This window comes from Rhinopithecus bieti, unplaced genomic scaffold, assembly GCF_001698545.2.
Source record: "Rhinopithecus bieti isolate Rb0 unplaced genomic scaffold, ASM169854v2 scaffold_28055, whole genome shotgun sequence".
NCBI lineage: Eukaryota > Metazoa > Chordata > Mammalia > Primates > Cercopithecidae > Rhinopithecus > Rhinopithecus bieti.
In genome coordinates, this window is record NW_016812914.1 from 45,704 (window position 1) to 57,204 (window position 11,501).

Here is an 11,501-nt window from a genome sequence, read left to right on the forward strand (position 1 = left end):
CCCTCCCTCCCTCCTTCCCTCCCCCCCTCCTTCCCTCTTTCCCTCCCTCCCTCCCTCCTTCCCTCCATCCCTCCTTCCCTCTCTCTCTCTTTCTTTCTTTGACAGAACCTTGCTGTGTTGCCCAGGCTGGAGTGCAGTGGTGCAACCTCGGCTCACTGAAACCTCTGAGTTCTGGGCTCAAGTGATCCTCTTGCCTCAGCCTCCCAAGTAGCTGGGTGTACACCACCATGCCTGGCTATATTTGTGTGTGTGTGTGGGGGTGTGTGTATATATATAGTTTTTTTTTTTTTCTTTTTTCTTTTGTAGAAACGGGGTTTCACTGTGTTGCTCAGGCAGGTCTTGAACTCTTGGCCTCAAGCAATCCTCCCGCTTCAACCTCCCAAAGCACTGGGATTACAGGTGTGATCCGCTGTACCCAGCCAGTATTTTCATACTTACACCCAAACATGATCCCATGTACACTCAGATGTTTCCAGGCTCACATATTCTAACACAATCACACCCACACACCAGAACACCGCCATATGAATGCCCTAGTGTGTTCTCACACTCACATTTGAATACATCACGCTTACACGCTAGGGCGTTTTCACAGTCACACTCAAACATGACCCACTCACACCCTTGGATGCTTCCACCTTCATTCAAAACACTATCACTGACGAGGCAAGGTGGCTCATGCCTTTGATCCCAGCGCTTTAGGAGGCCAAGGCAGGAGGATTGCTTGAGGCCAGGAGTTTGAGACCAACCTGGGCAATATAGGGAGACCCTGTCTGAGAAAAGAAAAGAAAGACAAGGCCGGACATGGTGGCTCACGCCTGTAATCCCAGCACTTTGGGAGGCTGAGGCAGGCAGATCATTTGAGGTCAGGAGTTTGAGACCAGCCTGACCAACATGGTGAAACCTCATCTCTACTAAAAATACAAAAAAAAAAGAAAAAAAAAATTAGCTGGGCGGGGTGGCAGATGCCTGTCATCCCAGCTACTCAGGAGGCTGAAGCAGGAGAATCACTTGAACCTGGGAGGCGGAGGTTGCAGTGAGCTGAGATTGCACCACCACACTCCAGCCTGGGCGACAGGGTGAGACTCCATTGCAAAAAGAAAAAAATAAAAGAAGATGAGAAGAGAAAAGACAAAAAGAGTCAAGGTCATGAAGGATAAGGACAGATGGAGAAGGAGTCTCCGATTGGAGGGGCCAAAGGAAAGGGCACCGCTAAATGTCATCTGGGATCTTGGATGGACCCTGGGGCAGAGAGAGGACGTTAGCAGAAATACTGGTGAAACAGCCAGGCTCAGTGGCTCACGCCTATTATCCCAGCACTTTGGGAGGCTGAGGCGGGGAATTCACCTCAGCCCAGTTCGATACCAGCCTGGACAATACAGTAAGACCCCGTCTCTACAAAAATAGAAAATAGGCCAGGCGTGGTGGCTCAAGCCTGTAATCCCAGCATTTTGGGAGGCCGAGATGGGCGGATCACGAGGTCAGGAGATCGAGACCATCCTGGCTAACACGGTGAAACCCCGTCTCTACTAAAAAAATACAAAAAAACTAGTCGGGCACGGTGGCGGGCGCCTGTAGTCCCAGCTACTCGGGAGGCTGAGGCAGGAGAATGGCGTGAACCCGGGAGGCGGAGCTTGCAGTGAGCTGAGATCCGGCCACGCCATCCCAGCCTGGCAAACAGAGCAAGACTCTGTCTCAAAAAAAAAAAAAGAAAAGAAAAGAAAATAATAAACTTTTAAAAGACACCATTGGCCAGGCACAGCAGCTCACGCCTGTAATCCCAGCACTTTGGGAGGCTGAGGCAGGCGGATCTGGAGGTCAGAAATTCGAGACCAGCCTGGTCAATATGGTGAAACCCCATCTCTACTAAAACTGCAAAAATTAGCCGGGTATGGTAGTGCACGCCTGTAATCCCAGCTATTAGGGAGAGTAAGTGAGGCAGGAGAATTGCTTGAACCCAAGGGGTGGAGGTTGCAGTGAGCCAAGATCGTGCCACTGCACTCCAGCCTGGGTGACAGACCAAGACTTCGTCTCAAAAAAAAAAAAAAAATCACACTCACACACTTGGGTGCTTTCACACTTGTGCTGAAACGTTATATCCACGTGCTGGTGTTTGCATACTCACACACTTGAACAATCCCACAGTCGTCTCACACTAGGGTGTTTTCACACTCACACTCAGGTATGATCCCACTCACACACACTGAGGTTTTCCCCACTCACACGTGGTATGCTGGTCTCACAGAGACACACACTTGTAGGTACAAGAGCATCCATTGTCATTTGTGCTCTGGCCAAGGTCCCCAAGACCCCTCCTCCTGGCCCCCCCACACACACGCAGGAGTGCACAGGTGAACACGCCACCAACTCCCACAGCTGCAAACATTCCAGGGGGCACAGACACAGTGGGCAGAGAGCGAGAGGAGGGGAAGCAGAGGGGGCCGGGGGACTCAGGAGGGAATGGCCCCACCCTGACCACCGCCCACGTCCACCCCGTGGGGATCTCGGGTGGTGTCTACACTGCCTGTGCAGGGCCTGGCCAGAGGTCCCTTCCCAGTCCTGAAGAAAACGTAGAGATCCTGAAGAACCTGCATTGTCTGGCGGGAGGGAAGCCTCCTTCCTTCCTTGGTGGAGGGGGCGGTCCGTAGCAGTGTGAGTTGCAGCAAGAAGGACCTAGGACAGACCTCCACTTCTAGCTGGAGGCCACAGAATCCCCAGAGCTGGGGAAGGAAGGGGAAAGAAGGGAAGGGGAAAGAAGGGAAATGGACTCAGAGAGAAGCAATGAGCAACTCAATGTCACACAGCTACGCAGGCCCTTCCAATCAATCCAAGCAACAGACAGCCGGAGCAAGGGTGTGTGTTTCTGGCACCTTCCTTGGTGATGCCAGGAAATGTTGCTCATTTCTTTATGCACAACCAACGCCCTGGCACCCCCACCCCTCTTCCCACCGAACTTCCCAGGGGACACCTGCCGGGCACACCCAGTCCCAGGGATAAAAGCCTCTGTCCTACAGAACTCCCAGTCTCAAAGAGTGGCACCTGAGAGAGGAAGAAGGGGAGGACCTCTCTCCAGGTAGGCATCTCTTCTAATCTTGGGGAGGCCCAGAATTGGGGTCTATCTTAATTTGGCAAACTCCTACTCTACCCTGAAAGCCCTAGCTCCTACAGCCCCTCCACCAGAAACCCTTCCCTGCTACCCATCTCGGCCACCCCCAAGCCATGGGTCCCTTCCTCTTGCCTAGCCCTGTGAGCATGGTGTCTGTGCCCATGACTGTCTTTGCTGGATGGGAGTTTCTAGAGGGACATCTTGGGTTAAGTGTTTGCAGGGCATGGGGCTAACTTCGAGCATTCAGTTTACAGAGGCGTGAGCCTGCTGCAGGTCCCAAGTCTGCACAATTTTGCCTGTGGGGGTGCTGCCCTGCACACACTTCTCCTTCCTCTCCACTTCACTCCTGGTCCTCCTGTCACTGAGTTTCTCCATTTTTTTTTTTTTTTTTTGGGACAGAGTCTGGCTCTGTTGCCCAGACTGGAGTGCAATGGTGCTATCTCAGTTCACTGCAACCTCTGCTTCCCAGGTTCAAGCCATTCTCCTGCCTCAGCCTCCCAAGTAGCTAGGACTACAGGTGCCTGTCACCACGCCTGGCTAATTTTTGTTTTTTTCTTTTGAGACGGAGTCTCACTCTCTCACACAGGTTGGAGTTCAGTAGCGTGATCTCGGTTCACTGCAACCTCTGGCTTCCGGGTTCAAGCGATTCTCCTGTCTCAGCCTCGAGGGTAGCTGGGATTACAGGTGTGTAATGCCTGTAATCCCATGCCTAGCTAACTTTTATACTTTTTAGTAGAGACAGGGTTTCACCATGGTGGCCAGGCTGGTCTCAAACTCCTCACCTCAGGTGATCCGCCCGCCTCAGCCTCCCAGAAGTACTGGAATTATAGGCGTGAACCATTGTGCCCAGCCCCCATCTGTTTTTTTTTAGAATAAAAAAAAAGTTTTTTTTTTTAATAGAGACAGTCTCGCCATCTTGCCCAGGCTGGTCTCGAACTCCTGGCCTCAAGTGATCCCCCCCATCTTTGCCTCCCAAAGTGCCGTGATTACAGGTGTGAGCCTGACCTCCCATCTTCAATAGGGCATGAAGGGTGCCACCCAGCACTATGGGAAAGCCAGGGAGGACCTGGAAGAGCTTGACCAAGTGGCTCTTGGGCTCTTGCCACTGCTCATGGGCAGAGGATGCCAGGCTGTGAAGCCAGCACATGCCAGTGAGGAAGTGCCTGTGTGTGTGAACGCCGCAGCATACACGTGCTTGTGCGCCTGTGCCTCTGTTTTCCCCAAGTGCTGACAGCTTGAGGGCTCACAGCTGGACCTGTTCCTAGGGCAGCCTCCTGGTCTCCTGTTCCTAGATGGCCTCTGGAAGTTCCCTGAGGTTCCACTGATGGGGAAACTGAGGCCCCCATGAGGGGCAAGACTTGGCCAGGGGTCTGGGCCTCTCGAGGCAAGACTCAGTGATTCTGCAACACACAAAACAAATTCCACAGCCCACAAAAATGTGCCCCCTCCCTCAGAGGGCCCCAGGGCCTGGGCCCACCCCATGGGGGGATGAGGCGGCCAGGACAGCCGAGAGCTGGCAACACACATCTGGGGGCAAACCAGGAACATCTGGTGAGCACAGCTGGTTCCGATGCTGCATCTGAGGGGGCCAGAGGCCAACCTAGGGGCGGCTTTTGTGTCGGGTGGTGCCAGGGGAAGAGGTCCAGCACAGAAACTGAGTGCTGCCCAACTGCTAGAACTATCGCTGGCTCCCTGCTACCCTGGACATCAAGTCCCGGCCCATGAGCTTGTCTTGAGGGACTCTGGGTCTGTCTTTGCCAAACTGAAGCTGAGGGCTAGATGGTCAGGAATAGTGGTTTCTAGGGAGGAGTATGGTGGCTCCTTTGTGATCATACTAGTGGTAAAATAATAATAATAATAACTGGGCCGGATGTGGGGGCTCACGCCTGTAATCCCAGCACTTTGGGAGGCTGAGGCAGGTGGATCAGGAGATCAAGACCATCCTGGCTAACACAGTGAAACCCCGTCTCTACTAAAAATACAAAAAAATTAGCCGGGCGTGGTGATGGGCGCCTGTAGTCCAAGCTACTTGGGAGGCTGAGGCAGGAGAATGGCGTGAACCCAAGAGGCGGAGCTTGCAGTGGGCTGAGACTGTGCCACTGCACTCCAGCCTGGGCGACAGGGGGAGACTCTGTCTCAAAAAGTAAAAAAATAAAAAATAATAATAACAATAATAATAACTGGGCCAGGTGTGGTGGCTCATGCCTGTATTCCCAGCACTTTGGGAGGCCAAGGCGGGCAGATCATTTGAGACCAGGAGTTCGAGACCAGCCTGGCCAACATGGTGATACTCCATCTCTACTGAAAATATAAAAAAAAAAAAAGAAAAAACTAGCCAGGTGTGGTGGTGCACTCCACCAGTCCCAGCTATTCGGGAAGCTGAGGCAGGAGAATCACTTGATCACGGAGGTTGCGGTGAGCCAAGATCGCTCCAAAGCACTCCAGCCTGGGCGACAGGGCGAGATTTTGTCTCTAATAATAATAATGATAATAATAATAACTGAAACTAACATTCATGAACAACACTATTAGTGCCATTCGAAGCACTTTACATGTAGTAACTTGTACCGAGGTATGGACTATTTTATCACAGTTTGGTAGGCAGGAAAACAGAAGTCCAGAGAAGTGAAGTAACTTGCTCAAACAACTTGAGTGGTTGAACTGGGATTTGAACACAGGTGGTCAGCAAACTCCTACTCATTCCTCAAAGACTCACTTCCAACACTCCTCCCTGCATATCCTTTTTTCTTTATTATCCAATCAATGGCTGCATAACCTCTATTTTTTTTTTTTTTTCAAGACAAAAGTCTCCTTTGGAATGCAGTGGGCATGATCTTGGCTCACTGCAACCCTCCACCTCTGAGGTTCAAGCCGATTCTCCTGCCTCAGCCCCCGGATAGCTGGGACTACAGGCGTGCACCACCATGCCCAGCTAATTTTTTTGTATTTTAGTAGAGATGGGGTTTTCAACATGTTGGGCCCAGGCTGGTCTTGAACTCCTGACCTCAAGTGATCCTCTTCTCAGCCTCCCAAATGCTGAGATTACAGGTGTGAGCCACCACGCCCGCCAATAACCTAGATATTATTTTCTTTCTTTTTTTTTTTTTTTTTTTTTTGGAAGCGGAGTCTCGCTCTATTGCCAGGGCAGTGGAGCGATCTCAGCTCAGTGCAACCTGCGCCTCCTGGGTTCAAGCGATTCTCCTGTCTCAGCCTCCCAAGTAGCTGGGATTACAGGCGTGCACCACCATGTCCAGCTAATTTTTCTGTTTTTAGTAGAGACGGGGTTTCACCGTGTTGGCCAGGACGGTCTCGATCTCCTGACTTCATGATCCGCTCACCTCGGCCTCCCAAAGTGCTGGGATTACAAGCGTGAGCCACCGCGCCCGGCCATAACCTCCATATTCTTAACCACGTGCTTTCTGACCTGTCTGACAACAACAATAACACCACCAATAATAGCAACACCCATCAGTGTTGGCTATTCCATTTATTGAAAGGCAGACACTGTGACGACTATCTTTCCCTACATTTAATTCTCCCACATTTCCTGAAAAACATGCTATTATTACTAGCCCTGGTTTCCACGTGGGGAGACTAAGGTGCAGAGAAGTAGCTTGTTCAAGGGCACACAGCAAGCAAGTGGCTGAGGCCGGTCGTGGTGGCTCACGCCTATAATCACAGCATTTTGGGAGGCCAAGGCGGGAGGACGGCTTGAGGCCAGGAGTTCAACACAAGCCTGGGCAACATAGCGAGACCCTGTCTTTACAAAAGAAAAAACAAAATGTTTTTAATTAAAAGTATTAAGTGTCTGAGCTGGGATTGGAACCTGGATCCAACTCCAAACTTGTTCTTTCCCGGAGTCTACAACTACTGCCTGGGAACCTCCTGGCCTGTGTTAACAAGAGGAGAGGTGAGAGAGGGGCTTAGGCCCTGCTGTTGGAGAGAACAGTGGCGCTGAGACCCAGGGAGGTATGAGATTTTCTTAAAGACACAGAGCAGAGCAGACCCAGCAAGTAAAAGGCCCTAATGGCAGAAAGTCCTGAGTGCCAGGCTGGGTTCTGCCTCCAGCACAGGAATTAACCTGACAAACACTTATTGAGCACCTACTGTGTGCCAGGGCCTGGCTGGGGACCAGGGACTCGGTGGTAACCAAGGCTACCCTGGGCCCCTCCCTGAAAAACTCACCATCCAGTCAAGGAAGCAGATAATAAACATGAAATAAACAAGGTAATTAGATGTCAAGAGCATGAAAACAACAACAACGGCCGGGCGCGGTGGCTCAAGCCTGTAATCCCAGCACTTTGGGAGGCCGAGGCGGGCGGATCACGAGGTCAGGAGATCAAGACCATCCTGGCTAACATGGTGAAACCCTGTCTCTACTAAAAATACAAAAAACTAGCCGGGCGAGGTGGCGGACGCCTGTAGTCCCAGCTACTCAGAGGCTGAGGCGGGAGAATGGCGTGAACCCAGGAGGCGGAGCTTGCAGTGAGCCGAGATCGCGCCACTGCACTCCAGCCTGGGAGACAGAGCGAGACTCCGTCTCAAAAAAAAAAAAAAGAAAGAAAACAACAACAACAAACCAGGATGGGGCTGGGTGCAGAGTGCCTCATGCCTGGAATCCCAGCACTTTGGGAGGCTGAGGCGGGAGGATCACTTGAGCCCAGGATTTTTAGACCAGCCTGGGCAACATAGTGAGATCCCATCTCTACAAAAAAAATTTAAAATTAGCTGGGCATGGTGTCATGCACCTGTAGTCCCAGCTACTTGGGAAGCTGACGCAAGAGGATCACTTAAGTCCAGGAGGTGGAGGCTGCAATGAGCTATGATTGCGCCACTGCACTCTAGTCTGGGCGACAGAGCAACACCCTGTCTCAGGAAAAAAAAAAAAACTCAGGATGAACCCCTAGTGACTAGAGGCTGCTTCTAGACTGGGGAGTCAAGGAGGGCTTCTCAGAGGAGGAAGCATTTGAGCTGACACCTGGATGACAGTAAAGAATCCAACATTGAAGAGCTGGAAAGAGTGTTCCAGGCAGAGAGAGCTGCACGTATAAAGGCTTGGAGGCAGGGCCGTGCCTGTTTGAGATGACCAGTGTGGCTGGAGCTCTAGGAGCCAGGGGACAGCACAGGGAGATGAGGTGGGAAGTAACGAGGGCCCTGTGGCCTGCAGGGTCAGTGTCCCGCAGTCCCCCACCGGCGCCTGAAGCTCTCTCTTCCTGCACCCGCCACCCAGCTGCATCTGGGGAGGGAGGCTGGGGAGCGTGTATGTGCCAGCTTCTTAGGCCCAGCGTTTCTGGCCCTGGCTGTATGTGGTTGGGCTATATAGTTGCTGCCTTGACCACACCAGGCTCTTGGGGCTGGCCAGACTGGCCTCGAAGGCATCTGGAGCTGGCAGGAGGGGGGGTCCCCGGGGTGGGATGACAGGATCAGCCTAATGAGGCCTGGCATGGCTAAGCAGCTGGCACAGGGCCCAGCAGGTGGCTTGAGCGGCATGGGTCCTCCGGAGCGGCCAAGACACCACAAGACGGCCATCTGATGGAAAGGGAAACTGAGGCACAGATCCCAGATGAAGGTTAAACCCTAACACTGGGTGAGACTGGGAACCACTCCTCAGTTTCCCAGGAAACAGGTCAGCTCAATCATCTTGTCTTTTTTCTTTTGAGACAGGGTGACAGAGTCACCCAGGCTGTCACCCAGGCTGGAGTGCAGTGGCGCAATCTCAGCTCATAGCAGCCTCGACCTCCTGGGCTCAAGAAATCCTCCCACTCCAGCTTCCCAAGTAGCTGGGACCAGAGGGGGACGCCACCACACCCGGCTAATTTTTGTATTTTTGGTAGAGATGGGGTCTCGCTATGTTGCCCAGGTTAGTCTGAAACTCCTTGGCTCAAGGGATTCACGTGCCTTGGCCTCCCAAAGTGTTGGGATTACAGGGATGAGCCACTGCACCCAGTCATCATCTTTTCCATCTCCTCAAATTCAAATTTTGCCTTGGGTCATGACACACTGCACTATTTAAGAACAAACAGTGCCCTCTCTCTGGGCCTCAGTGTCCCCACTTGGGAAGTGGCAGCCACATGCTGCAAGCTGGGCCCACTGTCTGATTTCTTCCAGGGCTTGCCCGAAGCCTGATTTCATTTGGATCTGACAGGGAGACCCCTCCATTCCACCATCATCATCTCTGAGAGACCCTTCCTGCAGACATGCTCCATTCACGTCCACTCCCTATTCAGCCTTCCTTCAAGGCCATTATAAGCCCTGCAAGTGCAAGGCTGGTTTGGGAGCCTCCTGTCATCTCCAACCCCAACCCCTAACCACCACCTCCACCTTGAGGCCCCAGAGCCTCTGCCTCACCTTGAAGGACCAGGGAGATGCATCAGTGAGGAAACCCACAGCCCCCAGCAAAGATAGCCCAGCCCAGTGACTCCAGATACATTAACAGCTTGCGCCTCTCCAATCTGTGTATTTAGCCCCTACCTCCAGGGATACAACCTTGAGTTCCCCAGCCCAGTTCTTCCTCTGCCAACCTTCTAGAACAGTCTCTCCCACACTCACCAAGGCCCCTTGACTATTCCATGCCTCCAGATCATTGCATGCACAATTCCCGCCTCCTGGAATGCTTTTTTTCCCACTTAGAAAACTCCTATTCATCCTTCACAGCCCCACCTCTGAGGCCCCTCCTCCAGGAAGTCTTCTCTGACCCTCCTACCCTGAGGTAGAGCCCTCCATCCCCACACTGAGCTTCCCCAGCCCTGTGTCCCTGGGTCTAAATCTGACTCCCTTGAAGGACAGCACCCAACAACTCTGACACCAGTCAACCACGCCGTTGCCACGGACACACATTTGTCAAAACAATCTTTTGATTGTGTTAAGCCCGGTTGCAAAATTTTTGAGTCCCTTCTGCCCGACTCTTAAAAGCTGTATCCTGTGTTCACTCCCTGAAAGCTGGGGCCTGAAACCCGAGGGGGCCAGTGCTGATGGGGAATTTCAGATGCAGTACCCAGTTGAAGAGGGGAATGTTTTATTTTCTTCCCTGCACCCCTAGAAGAAGCTTTTGCAGCTCCCTGGGGGTGGAGTGGCTTCGGAGCTGTGAACCTCGGGAGTCTTAGGATGAAGGGAGGAGGGAGGGGTGTCCAAAGGGCCCCAAGGCAAGAAGCTGGGGGTGGGAGAAGCTGGCAGTGTGGGTGGGATTCTGCCCCACACTGACATCCTCTGAGGCTGGTCACACCCCAGCCAGGCTTCCTCAGCCCGGGGCACTCAGAGACAGACAAAGAGGGCCATGGAACAGGGACAAGGATGTAGAGAACAGGGAAAGGGCAGGGGAGACAGCAGGAGGGAGGAAAGTCAGGGGTCTGGCCTCCTGCAATCTCCTGCTTTAAGCCCCTGGCCCTGCTCCCCAGATCTGAACCAATGACCAGCCCTGCAGGTAACCACAGGCCTGTGGACAGGACGGATGCGTTCTGGGGAGGGGGCAGTGGTGGCATTCACCCTGGGAGAGCCATTTCTTTCTCCAGCACACCCCCCTCCCCACCAATCTGTCTGCAGCCCCCTTGGGCCTAATGACTCCTAATCCACAAACCACCTCCTGGGACAATTCGGGGATATCCCCGTGCAGGAGACACCTTTTATAAAAAGCAGGAAAGGCAGGCACAGCCTCCCCCCACTTCAAATCCAGGCTTTGCCCTTAAGAGACCCCCCCCCCCACTCCAAAGGGTTTCACGCCCTCTGGTGGCCGAACGGGCTGCTCCAGGAGACCAGAGGGCCCGGCCCTCACCGGAGGACACCGTGTCCCCGGCGGCGGCGGCGGCGAGCAGGGAACGCGCCACTGACAGATGTTTACTTCTGCGCGCAGCTGGGCCGCGACGGCAGCCCCCGGCCCGGGCTCTGCGGGATCCGGAAGCCCCCCAACGGCCCCTTGGAGACCACATGGCTAAAGGGGTGGCTGGGTCTCGCCCTCCTAGAGGCTGAGGAGGGGATTCTGGGGAGGGTACTGTGCCTTCCTCAGATGCACACTTGGAGGTCTTGGGAGGCAGGGTTGCGCCCGTCCCGTCGGACAAGGACACCGCTGCCGGATTCGGGCTTGGAGAGCCGCTTAGGATCTAGCTCCACATGCCCGCCCCTCCCCACGCGCTGACCTGTCGCCCCCTGACCCCACCCTCATATACCCGTTGGCTCTGCTGCAGGAGGGAATCCCTTGGTCTATTCGGAGTCCTCAGCACCCTCCATGCCCCGTCCATGGGGCGCGTCGTCCCCGTCGTACCCTGTTACCCCCCACCTGCCCCGCCTGCCCCTTGCTTACCTGCTGTGGGCGCCGGACTACCCGTCAGTGGCGGCCGCGCCGGCCCCAGCCCCTGCCCCTGCCGCCGCGACCGCCATCCGGGCCGCCTGGGCCCGCGGTGCC

General features: G+C 53.9%; 1 protein-coding gene across 1 annotated transcript in view; it reads right to left on the reverse strand.

Moving 5' to 3' along the window:
- The window catches only part of NRTN (neurturin), a 25,146-nt gene extending 13,653 nt beyond the window's left edge, over nt 1-11,493 (reverse strand). The window contains exon 1 of the mRNA XM_017847140.1: nt 11,400-11,493. The gene's annotated coding sequence lies outside the window, so the exon portion shown is untranslated. The remainder of the gene's footprint in view (nt 1-11,399) is intronic.
- Nucleotides 11,494-11,501: the final 8 nt, after the last annotated feature.